Source organism: Eucyclogobius newberryi, unplaced genomic scaffold (assembly GCF_026437365.1).
Source record: "Eucyclogobius newberryi isolate DKJ021-1_F unplaced genomic scaffold, fEucNew1.0.hap1 SCAF_7, whole genome shotgun sequence".
Taxonomy (NCBI): Eukaryota; Metazoa; Chordata; class Actinopteri; order Gobiiformes; family Gobiidae; genus Eucyclogobius; species Eucyclogobius newberryi.
In genome coordinates, this window is record NW_027316389.1 from 10,586,722 (window position 1) to 10,603,011 (window position 16,290).

Genomic DNA, 16,290 nt, shown 5'->3' on the forward strand with positions numbered 1-16,290 from the left:
AATTAAAGCCGTTTCGTCCGTCATAAACAGCAAACAGGTAGGACATGCGTTTGTAAAAGTTGAGACTTTCTCACAAACTATTGGCAATTGCTTCTTGGGGCATATTATTCAATGTAAATCAATGACATATTCGTTTTGTTGAGAAAATAAGCTTTAAAATGATGTATGGCTTGCTGGTATTGACCACGGAAATAAAAGTGATGATGTAAGAGAATATTTGAGATATAGAAAATGTTCGCCGGCGGACAGGTGGGTGGTAACAGGTTAACTTGTTTTGACTTTATTCGGCTGGATTGAGTGTTTTCGTCGTGTCGTTGCGACGTGTTTTGGCTCCGGCCCCGCCCCCCGGCCGGCGCCGTACCGCGTTTCCACAAAGGAGGAACTCATGAAACTGCGGAGAACAGTCGTCTTACCCGGAGATCGTCACGTTATCCCGTCGCAATACTGACCTAACCTAATACTGATGTGCAATTCTGTCGTATGTGCAATTACTGTGAAATTCATGTGCAATCTATGTGCTGTCGTGACACATATTCATGTGCAATTACTGTCGGGATCACATGCAATGGTATTTATTTATTTATTTATTTGTCTATGGGAGTTTTTATTTATTTATAGGAGATCTTCTACTGAAAGTGTTTTTCAGACTTCCTATAAGTGATCTGTTCTTCTGTATCTACCTCTGTATCTACCTGCGTTGCACCAATGAAATTTCCCCATGTGGGACAATAAAGGAATATCTTATCTTATCTTATCTTATCTTAAAACTCCACACGGGCAGTAGATAACACCTAGCCCGCATTCCTGTCACCATGGCAACAGGGGGAGGACATCTGTATATCCTACATATGTATATATTTGCAGTGTGCGTGTGAAGCCAGCATTACAATATTAAAAGTTTATTAATGCATTAAAATATGAAATGTTTATTAACACTATACAGGCCTTACTGGCAGGTGCCAGACGGTCAATTTCATACCTAACAGCACAGATTCAAAATTTAAAGTCCGGACAACGAAAGGTATAAAGGTTTTTTTCCTGATTGTAAAGGAGAATCATTTGAAGAGCTTTGATGAGCTGAAATAATTATTTGGCTTTGACATAGAGGTTTATAGATATTTACAAATAAGGAGTTATTATAACCAACAAAATAAACAAAGTAATGGCCATTATAAAACTTTTTTTGTCAAGGCTTATAGATCAGAAGGTTCAAGGGAAATAATATCTAAATTATATAAGATAAGATAATCCTTTATTGTCCCACATGGGGAAATTTCATTGTTGCAACGCAGGTAGATACAGAGGTAGATACAGAAGAAAAGAACAGATCACATATAGGAAGAAAACACTCTCAGTAGAAGATCTCCTATAAACAAAAACTCCTATAGACAAAACCTCCCATTACCCAACAAGAGATGGAGGGGGAAAATATTAAAGATAAAAATAAATAAATACCATTGCATGTGATCACGACAGTAATTGCACATGAATTACACAGTAATTGCACATGAATCACAACAGTAATTGCACATCTGACGGAATTGCACATGGTTAGGTCAGTATTGCGAGTGTTCAGGACTAACAGTGTTTGTTATAAAGTCTGACAGCAGCAGGAAGGAAAGACCTGCGAAACCTTTCCTTCACACAGCGAGGGTGGATCAGTCTCTCACTGAAGCTGCTCTCCAGAGCGGACAGAGTGTCCTGCAGGGGGCGACACTCATGGTCAAGCATAGATGTGAATCTAGCCAGGACCCTTCTGTCCCCAACCTCCTGCACCGAGTCCAGAGCACAGCCCAGGACGGAGCTGGACTTCTTGATGACTCTGTCCAGCCTCTTCCTCTCCCTCTCTGTGATGCTGCTGCTCCAGCAGGCCACACCGTACAGGAGGGCTGATGCCACCACAGAGTCATAGAAGGTCTTCAGGAGTGGCCCTGTCACTCCAAAAGACCTGAGTCTCCTCAGGAGGTAGAGCCGACTCTGGCTCTTCCTGTACAGTGCGTCTGTGTTATGAGTCCAGTCCAGTTTGTGGTTCAGATGAACACCCAGGTACTTGTAGGAGTCCACTCTCTCTATGTCCCGTCCCTGGATGTTCACTGGTGAGGGGGCAGCAGAGTGGCGTCTGCGGAAATCCACCACCATCTCCTTGGTCTTTCCAGCGTTGATGAGGAGGTGGTTCCGCTGACACCAGTCCACAAAGTCCTGCGCCAGTCCTCTGTACTCCACATCATCGTCGTCTGTGATGAGTCCGATGATGGCAGAGTCGTCAGAGAACTTCTGCAGGACAAAGCTGTCCGTGTCATGTCTGAAGTCTGCAGTGTAAAGGGTGAAGAGAAAGGGCGCGAGGACAGTGCCCTGGGGCGCCCCCACACTGCAGGTCCGAGTGTCAGACACACAGTTCCGGGCTCTCACAAACTGGGGTCGGTCTGTGAGGTAGTCCAGGATCCACTCTGCCAGGTCATACTCCACACCAGCAGTCTCCAGCTTGTCCCTCAGGAGCAGCGGCTGGATGGTGTTGAAGGCGCTGGAGAAATCGAAGAACAGGATCCTCACAGAGCTGCCAGGCTTTTCCAGGTGAGAGAGAGAGCGGTGCAGCTGGTTTTCCAGTTATTTTTTAGCTCATTTAAAAAAACGTTTGTTTTTCAATGATTATGTCAGACTGAATGAGTCCACCCCACCCACCCATTTAACTTTCAGACCTCCAGGAGCACGGGGCCGAGGTGGTGGTGTGGCAGTGATCTCGCACTCAAGCCTACTCACAAGTTCTAAAACTAACAATGCATTTAGCTCATTTGAAAGCCTCATGCTGTCAATCACGTGTCCAAATTGGGGAAACTAAAAAGGAGTTTTGTTCATAGTTATCGACCAACCTCCTGGTCCCTATTCAGAGTTTTTAACAGACTTTATATCCAACTTAGTGTTTGCCTGGACACCAAATAATTCTACTGCAATTGTTAGTTCTAATGTACTGAGAATAACAAGACAAGATTATGGTCGTGAAAATAAAAGTATTTATTCCCTACGATTACAAAACTAACAGATTAAAAACGCATGTCCTGTCCCTCACAAGTTCCCATCAGACGTCTGCTCCTCATCTGGGGGCCTCTCACACACAGGACAAAGAATATGAATATTCATAAGAAGGTGGATCTTCTCTGGCACCAGCTGTACCAGGCTGTACCTTCCACGACATCATAATATGGTCGTGAGATGTGACCCTTGACCCAGACACAGAAGTTGGGGGAGAAACAGACACAAGCAGACAGAGCAAGAATTTGGAATGTGTGTGTGTGTGTCCAGAATGCAATAACAATGAAAGGTATATTCATGCATTACAATATTAAATGCTTATTAATTCCTACACAATATTGACCTTCGATACAGATTTTTTTTCTATTGTGCTGGTTTAGCTGGTTCATGGGAACCAAGTATGACGATCATGGCATTAATGATGCCATGATGAAGCATTAATGATGAAGCAGTAGATACCACTGCTTTGACAATGAAAACTGGTTGGATGAGCAAAAGTCCCTTTGTCATCTTGACATCAGCGCTTGAGAATCAGTCGCGGATGGGCATCGTGCGCTCAACATGAGAGCTGCATGGTTCAAGAAGTTGACCCTTTTCTTGGTCGGAATTGGGATTGTTTTAATAAGTTTTATGTCTCTAAAGTCGGGGTTTGAAAAGGGAGGATCAAGTGTCAAAGAGATGGGCTCCTCACGACTTCTGGACAGTTTTTCTGCCCTGGAGGTCAGCATCAACAATCTCAGTAAGTCTGAATGTATTTTTGTATTTGCATTAAGCCCATTTATTCATTTATTAGCCATAGAAGAAAGCTCCTTTATTTTAGTTTAATAGGCTACTGGTTTTAATAGCAGGCTGGCGGTGATTATTTCAGTCCACAGCTAGTATTTTGAGTTTGTGCGTTTGTGATTTAATTTGTCACTTCTTGTTCCTTTTTGTTTAGACAATGGCCTTAAAACACTTGAAAAAGGGCAAGATGAAATGCTTAAAATACTGGCAGAAAAACAAGCCGTGCGTAAAAACCTGGAGGGTAATCAGCCACCTCCAGAAAAGAAGCAACAGGAAAAAGCCAAGGTAGAGGAGCAAAAGAAGTCCTCTAAAGTGTTCCCAAACTCACCCCTGTTTAAGGCCTGGGGTGAAAATCTGTCAGAGGAGGAGCAGAGGGAAGCACAGGCCTTATTTGAACTTTATGGATACAATGTGTACCTCAGTGACCGGCTTCCTCTTGATCGAGCTCTTCCAGACACCAGGGAGAAAGGGTAAGGCACTTCTCACATCTTATGGTTGCATAGTTCCACTTGATTTACAAGATCAAACAATAATCGACATAATTGCTGTAAAATAACCTCTCCTTTGTTTGGAACAATCCTTGTAATTACTTGTCATGACATCAGTTATGTCAATAATGAAAGTCCCTTTTGTAGGTGTTTGACAAGGACCTACCCAAAAGAACTACCCACTATTGGTGTGGTGCTGATCTACCTAAACGAAGCTCTGTCTATCCTCAAGAGAGCCATCCGCAGCATTGTGAACCGAACACCAAAGCATCTGCTCAAGGAGATCATTATGGTAGATGACAACAGTTCCAATGGTGAGGTCATTGCAAAAACACTACATTTAACCTTCACATACAGATTACCCTTAATCATACTTTGAGTAATAAAAGGCACAGCAAAGTTAAACATTTTCTATTTCAACATTAAAAGGTGCACTATGTAATGTTTCTGGAGGCCTGCTTGACTCCATGGAGTTGTAATTGCTTTCCCTGGAATGTTTCACACTGTTGCATTAAACATGTCTATCTCTATACATACATTCATCTTTATCATCTTAATAATTGTAACCTACAAAATCTGTTCAACTTGCTGTTGTGAACTAATGTGTATTAAGATGAATAGAAAATATACAGTGCATTTAAAGGTTTAAATATACAAAACATGTTTATAATCTACAGGTCCCTCTTGAAAATGTGTGCCCTGTATAAATACAGAAATAATTATATTAATACATTTGGCACAGCTCCTGCATCAATTCTCTGAAAACCAAAACAAACAGAATGTCAGATGTTTGGATTGGTGTGGTGAGGATACATTCTGTAGAACTATCATTTGTTTGGACAGTGTTATCAAAAGAGAGAGAATGTTGGCAATGGTAAGCATTAGCAGAGCGGGGGTGGCGTAGGGGGCTCAAGCGTCGGATGTTTTTCCAAAAGCCCCAGATCTTTCTGAATCTTAAAGAAGAGGAATTTGGTAATTTGCATAATAACAAAATCCCTATATTAATAAATTATTTCCCAAACGTTTTTACCACACACATGTAGTACTCTTACACACATGTACTTTTACACACATGCAGTACTCTTACAAACATGTAGTACTTTTACGCAATAATGCAGAAACTCGCAATGGCTTCAGCCATTGCACATTATCTAGTTTAATCAATATTTGTTCTTTTCATATTCAAACTTTTTAAAGTCATAGATTGCACAGTCTGTATTGTTTGTTACAGAGCGTTCTATTCAAAAGCACCAGTTTCATGTGAAAACGTGTCATTTGTGCAGAGCTGAGGCTGACCTCTACTGCGCCCATTCTCTGCTCTGAGCCCTGATTGGCTGCTCTTGCTGTCCGTCACGTTCACTCTTCTCTATCTGATTGGATGCTGGCTCTCTTTACCCATTGTCTTATTGTCTTATTGGATATTTTTGTTGAACTGGTGTATGATTGGCTGCATGTAGAAAGTGGGAGGGAGCATAGCAAGTGCTTAATGTTAAACTCACAATACAATATAAATCACAAGAAATAAAAGCATAAATAATTAAATTAAGATATAATCAGAATTCACTCAAAGGCATAGCTAAACAGAACGCTTCAAGCGTAGCGGCCTGTCTCAGGGAGACTGTTCCAGATTTAAGCGCCATAAAACTGGAATGCTAAGTTTAGTCCTGACTCTGAACACCTCTGCTGTTCTTTTTTTTGAAGAGAGAAGGGTTAACCTTTTACCCTTGTAGGGCGTGTTCAGCATCGAGGGAGAGAGATGACCAAGCATTTTCCAAATCAGTCAGAAGGTTTATTTCAACCTAACAGAGGATTACTATTCCAGGCGCGCCTGGGCCTTGAGCTCGCTGACATCACACTTCTACGTGTGCCTTTAATGCCAGTCAGACAAAAGGACAAAGACATAGCTCGAGAACCCAGGCTTAAATAGTCACAGAATATAATTGTGCAATGTGTGTGTGGACGAAGTCCGGGTCATGGAGCCCTCTCGTGGTCGTCCGGCACGGCCCCTCGTACGCCCCTCGTATGACTCCACAGGATGGACAGGATAGGATGAGACAGGGGCGTTTGTGTCGCCCGTACGATTCCCCAGGATGTCTCCAGGGGTCGTTGGCCCTGGACCTTGAACTAGTTTTGACAGCGGAGGTTTTTTGGGATTGATCGATCGATCGCTTACGCAACCCACCGCTCACTCCGAACACAAGCATGATATGATTTATCATTTCTAGCATAATCATAATCAATTAATATCAATATACAGAAATATATGAGCATAATTATCATAATGGCGATATTAATATAATCAATATCCTTCAAGAGTTACTGTATGTACAGGAAATACAGCATCGGGGGCACTAAAACAACTTCATATGGGCTTGAAGGAGCAACGCTCATCACCTTTGGGCTTCGCCCTGAACGTTTAGAATATCTGGCTCCGCCTCTGATGGCAAGTGAAATATGGTTCATATTATGTTCTGCGGTAAAACATAAGGACTGCATTTATGGTTGTGAATAGGTTTTTCTAGTAAGAGAAACATGGTTTTAGGCTATTCAATTCATTATTTATCAACCACATTTCCTTGATGATTATTTCATTTAGCATCAGATTCAGTCAATGGCTCCTTTTACCACTTCATGTGGCCCATTTTATCTGCTATCAAAACAAATTAAGATATTTTTTAACTATTGTTTTTAATCCATCTGTCAATTTTTGGGGATTTAAAAAAAATACTTGTAAATTGAACTGAATTGAAAGTAAGACTTTTAAATAACTCTTACAAAATATTATTTTTACAGGAAACTGAAAGTTTTTTACTGATAAATTAGAATAAACTGATTACTTAAGGACACAACTGATGTGGAGGTTTATATTGATGTTAACAGACATTTCTATGTCCGTTTTTTTTACATGGCAAGAAGTAACCCAACTTACTTGACCCTGCCATAAATCTAATTGTTTTGACATTTTAGATGCAAAAATATTTACAGAGGGGGGGATTTTGGATTACTTATATAGTACTAGATCTAACTGAAAATTTACATGAAATGTATCTTCATTTTTTTCCCCTTAAATATAAATCAGGCCTAGGATTGGATATCAACAAATCCTTTTGTACGATATGTCAAAATCTTGTGAAGTACAAGACTGGAAAGGTTGGTAGGTGCTTCTTTAGAGGGATCTTTATGCCCATATGCTGTAAAAATGTATATTTAGAAAACTGCTTTTGAAATTGAAATGATCCATATTAATCTAACCCATCCTAAGTTTGGTCATGCAACTGCACATTTATCATTCTTTCAGAAGACTTAAAGGAGCCACTTGACTTTTACATAAAGACCATCCAGGAAGAAAACCCATCACTTCAAATTATAAGAGTGAGGCACAATGAACAACGTGGTCTTGCGTTTGCCAGAGCATCCGGCTGGAGGGCAGCAACGGCTGATGTGGTGGCCATCCTGGACGCACACATCGAAGTCCATGAGCTGTGGTAAGGACACCTCACTAGACTAGATCCCCCAAACTTAAGAATAATTATAAATGTAACACAATTGCATTATCAGATTTATGATCATTGCTGTAGCAAAACTAAATGGATCTTTTGAATTGGCAAAAGTAAATTTTAATGTTTTAATTAAATGAAGCTGCAAACTCCAACGCCTATGCTATTCAAACATCAGCTTTTGTTGCTGAAGATTTATTAGTTGGCTTAAGAAAACACAATGTTGTAAATCTCGCCAAACAGGGCTGAACCTCTATAAACTCAGATCCAGAAGGACCGCACTGTCATAACATCACCTGTGTTTGATCGGGTGAACTTCGATGACCTTAAAGTGATCCAGTACCAACCATCCTCCCATGCATTTGACTGGGCCTTGTGGTGCATGTACGAGAGCTTCACACCCGAGTATTATGCACTCAAAGACGGCTCATTGCCCGGAAAGTAAGAGTTGATTAAAATGTTATTTGGTTTTCAATTAGCTAAATTATGTTAAAATTGAAATGTATTTTGATTATCTTTCAGGAGTCCTTCTGTCATGGGAATTTTTGTTGGAGACAGAAAATTTATTGGGGAAATTGGAGTACTCGATGAAGGCATGAAAGTCTATGGGGGAGAAAATGTTGAGCTAGGAATACGAGTGAGTAAAACATGAAACTAAATGTCACTGAAGCTGTTCAGATTCGTCTATTATTAATTGCTTAATACAAGGACGGCCCTTGAGAGGCATCATTTTCAAGAGCGCTCTGTTAACGCAATACAACATACAAACATGTAGTAAACAAGAAATTAACCAAAACATGTTCAAGATCAACTTTATTGTCACACTAGTGGGACATTTTTCTCTGTCTGGACGATGCGCAGAAGCCTGTTTTTAAGATGAATAGATTAAAACACAGCTTGTCAAACGTTTTCCCTTGGGACGTCTCCCCTTGGGACATACACTTTGAGAAATTTTGCCTTAAAAGTCTTTCAAGTAGAAGATGAGCATTGATCTTTTATTCCACCCAGCCGGCCCTTAATTGTTCCCATTGGTCCTCCAGGTTAACCTAATGTCAATAAAGACCTACTTACTTGGCTATATCAGTAGTTTGATTGCAAATCACAACTTTATTGAACATAATACATGTATTTATTTCATTTAGTTCTGTGATTTATTTATTAGGCTATGAGTAATAGCCACTGGACTATAAGTAGAATCTTAACTAAAAATCAAATGGTGTTTTGCTAAACCAGGTATGGACCTGTGGTGGGAGCATCGAAGTCGTTCCATGCTCGAAGATTGCCCACATTGAGAGGAACCACAAGCCCTACATGCCAGATCTTAGCATGGCCATGAAGAGGAACGCTCTGAGAGTGGCTGAAGTCTGGATGGACGAATACAAACATAATGTCAACCTTGCATGGAATTTGCCATTCAAGGTAATTGTCCACATTTCTTGTGCAATGTACATATAAGACTCCAGTGCATGTGACAGGTTATTACTATTTTCAAATTTTGACTTTATTTGGTGTACATATAGATTATAGTTTTACACCAATTAAGTAGGTATTTGTGGAGAAAATGTTGAAAAATCTGTAGAAATTGACATAACACTAGGGATCATTTCAGTCAAAGGGTATGCTTATTTTACACAGAATTATCACTTACAAACAGGAAGTGAAATAATAAACCTTAAAAAAAAATGTGATAACATGTTTATAATTTTTAGCAAAACTCTAAATATATTTATCTTTTAGTTCAATGAGTTGTCCAACCTGGCATAGGCGTGGCACTCCCTTTCTTTATTCAGTGTATAATTCACTCGATCACCAGCCGCTTTAATGCACTAGAAAGTCTGTTTACAAAGTACACAGACCTTTTGTTGACCTTTTGTTGACCTTTTGTTAACCTCTGCAGGATCATGGTATAGACATTGGGGATGTCAGTGAACGGAAAAAGCTGAGGGAAAGGCTGAAGTGCAAACCGTTCAAGTGGTATCTGGAAAATGTGTATCCTAAACTGGACCCTTTGGAGGACCTGGTGGCTTATGGAGGAGTGAGTACATATTTCCTTTGCCATCTCTAAAGGTACTGTTTTCTGGTCTGGGGTTGGTAACCTGCTTGTCTCCATGGAGATGTAATTGCTCTGCCTAGAATATATTTCTAGTATTTATCTATTACTGTATTTTCCGGACTATAAGTCGCACCGGAGTCTAAGTCGCACCAGCCAAAAAAATAGAGAAGAAAAAAACATATATAAGTCTCACTGGAGTATGAAATGCGGTTGCAAGTGGGAAAATAACAAATAATATCACAACTAAGTCACTCCGGAGTATAAGTATAAATATAAGTATAAGTTGCACCTTGGCCAAAACTGTTAAAAAATGGTAAGACTTATAGTTCGGAAAATACAGTATTTATTTTCATAGCTCACTTAGAAAAACACAGGTGCTTCCTGGGAGCAGCCTCGCTTTTCCACAGATATGACAACAAACAAACAACATGTCCATGGACTACATATAAAACATTTGGACTGTTGTAAAAGTTTTATATGCTGTCCATAGATGGCAGGTGATAGTCTGGATGTGGAGGTTTATCACAAAATCATACTGAACTTGAGCACTGACCATTCGTTTCCACATGAAGTGGTTTCAGTAACCTCGGCTGTGTGTCATATTGAAGGTAAATGAAACAGCAGACATCTGGGTGTCATCCATAAGATAATGTGTCCAAGCTAGCTTGTACAGCAAAGGTTGACCTGATAAGAATGAGTTAGTGATGATTTCTCAGACACCCCTGTCCAGAAAGGTTTCACATTGCACCGTTTTAAAAGTTCTGGACGATTTCAGTTTACAAAATCCCTGCATTTCAGATGAAGAATCTTGACGCTGATATGTGCATAGACCAAGGACCCGTACCTGGTCACACGCCCATTGCTTATCATTGCCACTACTATGGACCCCAGGTAATGTACATTTATTTATAGGCTTGTTTTATGAAGGAATTCTAGTTCACTGTATTTTCACCTACTTCAAGATTGTATATTACCGTTTATCTGGTGAGCTCTACATCGGCGGCATCAAGTCTCATAAGTACAACGACAACCGCTGCTTAGCCGACCAGGGCAACAAGGAGACTGAGCCAAGCCTCTTCAACTGCAAGGAGGCTATGCAGAAGAGACAGGGCATTTACTGGGATTTTTCACAGGTAAAACTAACGCTAATCCAAAATTAAAATGTATGATTTATCTTCTATTTCATGTCATTTTCATACATTTTTTCTTAGGGTAAAGAACTGAAGAACAGAGAAACAAAAAGATGTCTCGAAATTCACAATTCTAAACTTCTAATACAAGAATGCACTGGCCAAAAGTGGGAGGTGCAAAATATTATCAAAGACTTCTAGATTTTGGTAATACTCTTAATTATTCAATAAAATTTGACTTGATTCAATGAAAGTTTGTAAAATATTGATTAAACTATGATGTAATAGTATGTTGAAATCCTTTTCATTGACAATGGCAATAAACCCCTTTCTGATTCTGATTCTTATGTCATTTTCAAGAAGATAAGCAATTTTTTTTGTTGAAATTGTATCATACAGACCTACTTCATTTCTGACTGTGGACTATCATATGTATAACTCAATCATGTCCAAACGAATGGAACAAATACTCCCAAATATAAGTAATAATGACCAGACAGGATTTATTTAGAAACGACAAACACATGATCTCTTCACATAATGAACTATAAACAAAATCAACAAAACAAGACAGTAATAATGTGATTAAATGCTGAAAAAGCATTTATTTGTCCAGAAACGTTTGTTCGTTTTTAGTTTTACAAAACATGTGAGAGTAACTGCATTTCTATTTTGATTTTGGCAAAAGACTACAAATAAATTCTACAAATAAAACAAATGTAATCAAATTAATTTTGCTTATTTAAACAACCAAATGATTTATCTGTGAAACATAAAATTACACTGTGTAGATTTCCATACGAAAGTATAAACTAAACTTGGCTCTCACAGTCTTGGTACCAGCTTGCACCTAAAAGGGCCAAAGGGACCAGGGAAATCGCCCAGAGTCTAACCTGTATCAAAACCCCTTTTGGGATAAGACTTGTCACCAGCCTGGCCCCAAAAGGGCCAAAAGGACCAGGCCAGAGTCCCAACAGACTAGCCTGTATCAAAGCCCTCCTTTCACATCCTCACCTCACGGGACACCACAGGCTGCCTGTGCACGATGGGTTCATACACAGGCTGCAGATGTACAAGATTGTGGTCCGAGCTGCCCAGGGGAGGGAGGGGGGAAGAAGAATAAGCCTCCTTGGTGTTGGCAAAGAACAAGTCCAGTGGTTTATTGTCTCTGGTGGGGCAGGTAACATACTGGGTGTATGTTGGCAGAACAGAAGAGGGAGAAGCGTGGTTAAAGTCACCAGATGAGGAAGAGCACCTGTGGGTGCTGTGTCTGTAACCTACTGGTGCTGGAAAGCAGTGCTTCACAAGCATTTTCAGCATTAAATTATGGGGACCACATACACAGCAATCACAATAACATGTGAGAACCATCTCGGACTCTGAGGACCTCAGGGACCGGCCTCCTGCTGGTGCCAGAGTCAGGACTAAACATGGGGAATCTGCGTTTCAGTTTTATGCAGCTAAAATCTGGAACAGTCTTCCTGAAGATGTGAGACAGCTTTTACTCTGGCAATGTTCAAATCTAAGCTAAAAACAGTTTTGTTTAGCTGTGCATATGACTGAAAAGATTTTTCTTTGCACTCTTCTCTTTTAATCCTTAAACTGTTTTGTGATTTCAGTCATTTCTTTGTGATTTGAATGCATTTTTCCTGCTGTGTTTACTTTGAATTGCACTGTGTATGAAATGTGCTCTACAAATAAATGTGACTTGCCTTGCCTTCAAGTCACTGTGGTTGTTATTCTGGTTATGTGACTTTGCTAAATATTTAGGCTGTTGGCAAAACTGCGGTGAGAGATAAGTTTCCTGATGCCATCATCATGAAGCCTGTTCAGATAATTGGAAGGGAGGACAGATTTTTCAACTATTTATGGAGCCTGCAGGGCGACATACTGTTGCACACATGTACACACCCACACTACTTACTGATTCACACGGCAAAATATGAAACAAGAAACTTTGCAATGGCAACAAGTAGGGATGCATACCTAAACCCACGTTCAGGTTCAAGTCCGGATTCGAATCCAGAGGTTTAGGTTCAGGTCTGGACCTAATGAGTCCGGACCTGAACCATGCCATATTTGCATAATGTTATAACAGCATAACAAGCTACTTCGCTAAATTAAGTTGAAGACACTTGAACAAGGACAACTATCAAACACAAGGCTTAACTGCAGAGTGCAATAAACTCAACTTGTCTGGTTTATTCACAGTTTTTAACAGAAGTTACAACTTACAAATCACAAGCTACTAGCTACGAGCTAGCTGCTAAACTATAGCTTAACAGTTACACACATCACTTGAGGAACAACTCAAGACTCAACTCAACAACAAGAGCATGTTGAGTATTGTTGACAGGGTCAGTCTGGGTCAAGGGTCAAAGCAGCTGTTTCATCTGATACAATGTTTTGCCTTTAGACACATTTCTTTCTTTAATGTTACCGATCCATTGGCATCAAAAGTCAGGTAAAAACCTTCAAACAGACAAAACACCAGTGTAAATAATTAAGTCAGTGTAAAATAACAGTTACAAAAACTAGCATTAAAAGTCAACTTAAATCACTATAAAGCATCAACTTAGCAATATCAAAAGTAGAATATGAAATATTTTACACAACAAATCAAGATAATACATCATATTAGCAGCATTAAACACCAGACCATATTTAACAACAGTAGAATACAAATACAAATACTATTACAAAATATAAACTCCAATTAATGAATGCAGAAAATAAGCAATATTACTTTTAGCGAGGCAGATAATCATAACAATTGTGCAAAATATGACTAAAGCATGAAATGTTTACCAGTGTTAGTACATACCATAAGCTTCATTTTAAGATCGGGAGATAAGTCAGATTTGACCTCTGAGGTCCACAATGAGGTCCAGGACCTCAAAATAGCAAAAATATTTATGTTTTGCTTCATTCGTTAATTATAAACATGTTTTTTATGTATAAACCACACACTTGTGTTCCAATAAATGTACCCAGACCTGATCATCACTATGGCAAAGCGTCATATCCTCATAAACCCCCAGCCCTCTACATCCAAGAAACCAAGACCACTCCCAATAACTAACTGGGAGCTTTGTATTCTTTGCCAAACAGAAACAGATGAACCTTTGCAGTGCCCACTAAGATCAACCATGAAACAGAGTGGTAGTGGCTATGCAACATTGACAGAAGACCTCCTCCAGTTCAAGGGACTGCAGCACATGCCAATGGACCTCAACCTGAACAGATGGCAATGACATAGAAACTACCCTGAGGACACACAGTGCTCAGTGGCACAAAAAATGCCGCTTAAAGTTTAACAAAAAAATATTTCTAGAGCAGAGCTGAATCAGCTTCAGGACAGCAATCTAGTACCAGTACTCTGCACACACGATCAGCAGCTGCCCACAGGCTTCCACAGTCAACCGAGCCTATCTGTTTCTTTTGCAATAAGCCAGCTGGCACTGCAGATTTGCATGAAGCAGCTACAAAGAATATTGACAAAAACGTTCGGAGATGTGCAACTGAATTAGGGGACACTGAACTGCTGGCCAAGCTGTCTGCAGGAGACATGATTGCCATCGAGGCAAAATACCATCGCAATCAGACCAGCTGCACTCAAGGACGAGGAGGCTGATCGTCTGCATGGCATGGCCTTTGCTGAGCTGGTGGTATTCATGGAGGAAATGCATTCAGATGAACACAATGCCCCTGTATTTAAACTCTCAGACATGGCTAACCCCTACAAGACAAGACTGGGTGGCACAGTAGCCAACAGAATACACACAACCAGACTGAAGGACATACTTCTATATGAACTTCCTGATCTAAGAGCCCATTCTCAGGGCCGAGACACACTTCTCTTGTTTGAGAAAGATATAGGTACTGCCCTGAAGAAGGCCTGTGATCATGCCAGTGATGCCATGCACCTAGTTAGAGCAGCACAAGTAGTACGTAGAGAAATATTTGAGACCAGGTTCACCTTTGACGGTGCCTTCAAAGCTGACTGCCAGAAGAATTCTGTGACACCAGACTCAGTTGGCCAACACAAGCACCACAACTGCTGCTCTCACAGTATCGCAGCTACTGGTGTTCAACAGTGTAAAGCATGCACGCAGTGTGGAATCAACCAATACATAGCTGTTCACCAACTGGTTCCCACAATGAACCCAAGACAATGTGCTACTCTACCCATCTTCCATGCCTTCACAGGGTGTGACACTGTGTCTTCTTTCGCTGGCAGGGGGAAGAAAACTGCCTGGGAGATTTGGAAAGTGTTCCCACAGGTGACTGATGCCTTTGAAGAACTCTTATACATGCCAAATGATGTCAGTGAGGTGTCAATGTCACTGCTGGAGCGTTTTGTTGTGCTTATTTATGACCGCACCAGTGACACCACGGAAGTTAATGATGCTAGGAAACAGCTCTTTGCACACAAGTCTAGGGCTCTAGAAAACATCCCCCCCCACACAGGCAGCACATCAAGCGTGCATCTCTACAGGGCAACTGCTGGAACCAAACTCTGGTCCGGAATCCAGAGTTACTAATACCATCTGACTGGGGCTGGATAAAGGAGGCTTCTGGTTGGTAGCCCCTTTGGACAAAACTGCCAGAGGCATCAAAATCTTGCCACTGTTATGGAAAAATAATAATAAGAATCTGGCCCTCTGCCTGGTTTCAATTTCGATTCAATTCTAATTCAATTCAATTCATTTTTGTGACGTCCAGACATCTACATGTCTGGACACCCTCACACCAGAGCAATCAGCTGCTTTTGTTCTTCAGAGCCGGTAAACTTCCTGCCTTCCCAATCGAATAAAAGGAACCACGGGTGTCCAGGACGAGCCTGTTCTCTAAGGTGTCGGCAGTCAAAATGTAAATGTAAACCCTGCATTCTCTAGTTGTCCTTTTGCCTGTGCCATTTGCATCTATGTCCTCTAAGACTTGCTTGTGAATTGTAAATGTGGAATGGTCATGTGACCATCTGTGATTAAAGGAAAGGGACAGAGGTGGGACAGAGGGACTTGGGAGACAGACATTTTGGGAAGCAGGCAAGAGACAGACACGTGGACTCGGCCTTCCATGAGAATGGCCGAGTCCACACGAGTTTCTTTCTGATTCAGCCACAAGAACAGTTTACTTTTGAAACGAGACAACTTGCTTCTTTGTCTTATCGAGAGATTTTTGCCACTACAATTTGGCGTTGTTGACAAACTCCCTCGACCGGCAATTCCAATTTCCAGGGACCGTGTGATTCAGCATTTTTGCCACCTAAGCCTCGTACCTCCACTTCTGAGACGTGAGGGCTGCATCAC

The 16,290-nt window shown here is 40.7% G+C and overlaps 1 pseudogene; it reads left to right on the forward strand.

Annotated features, from left to right (window-relative positions):
• Positions 1-3,401: 3,401 nt before the first annotated feature.
• LOC140349223 (probable polypeptide N-acetylgalactosaminyltransferase 8) lies at positions 3,402-11,217 on the forward strand (annotated as a pseudogene).
• The last annotated feature ends 5,073 nt before the right edge of the window (positions 11,218-16,290 follow it).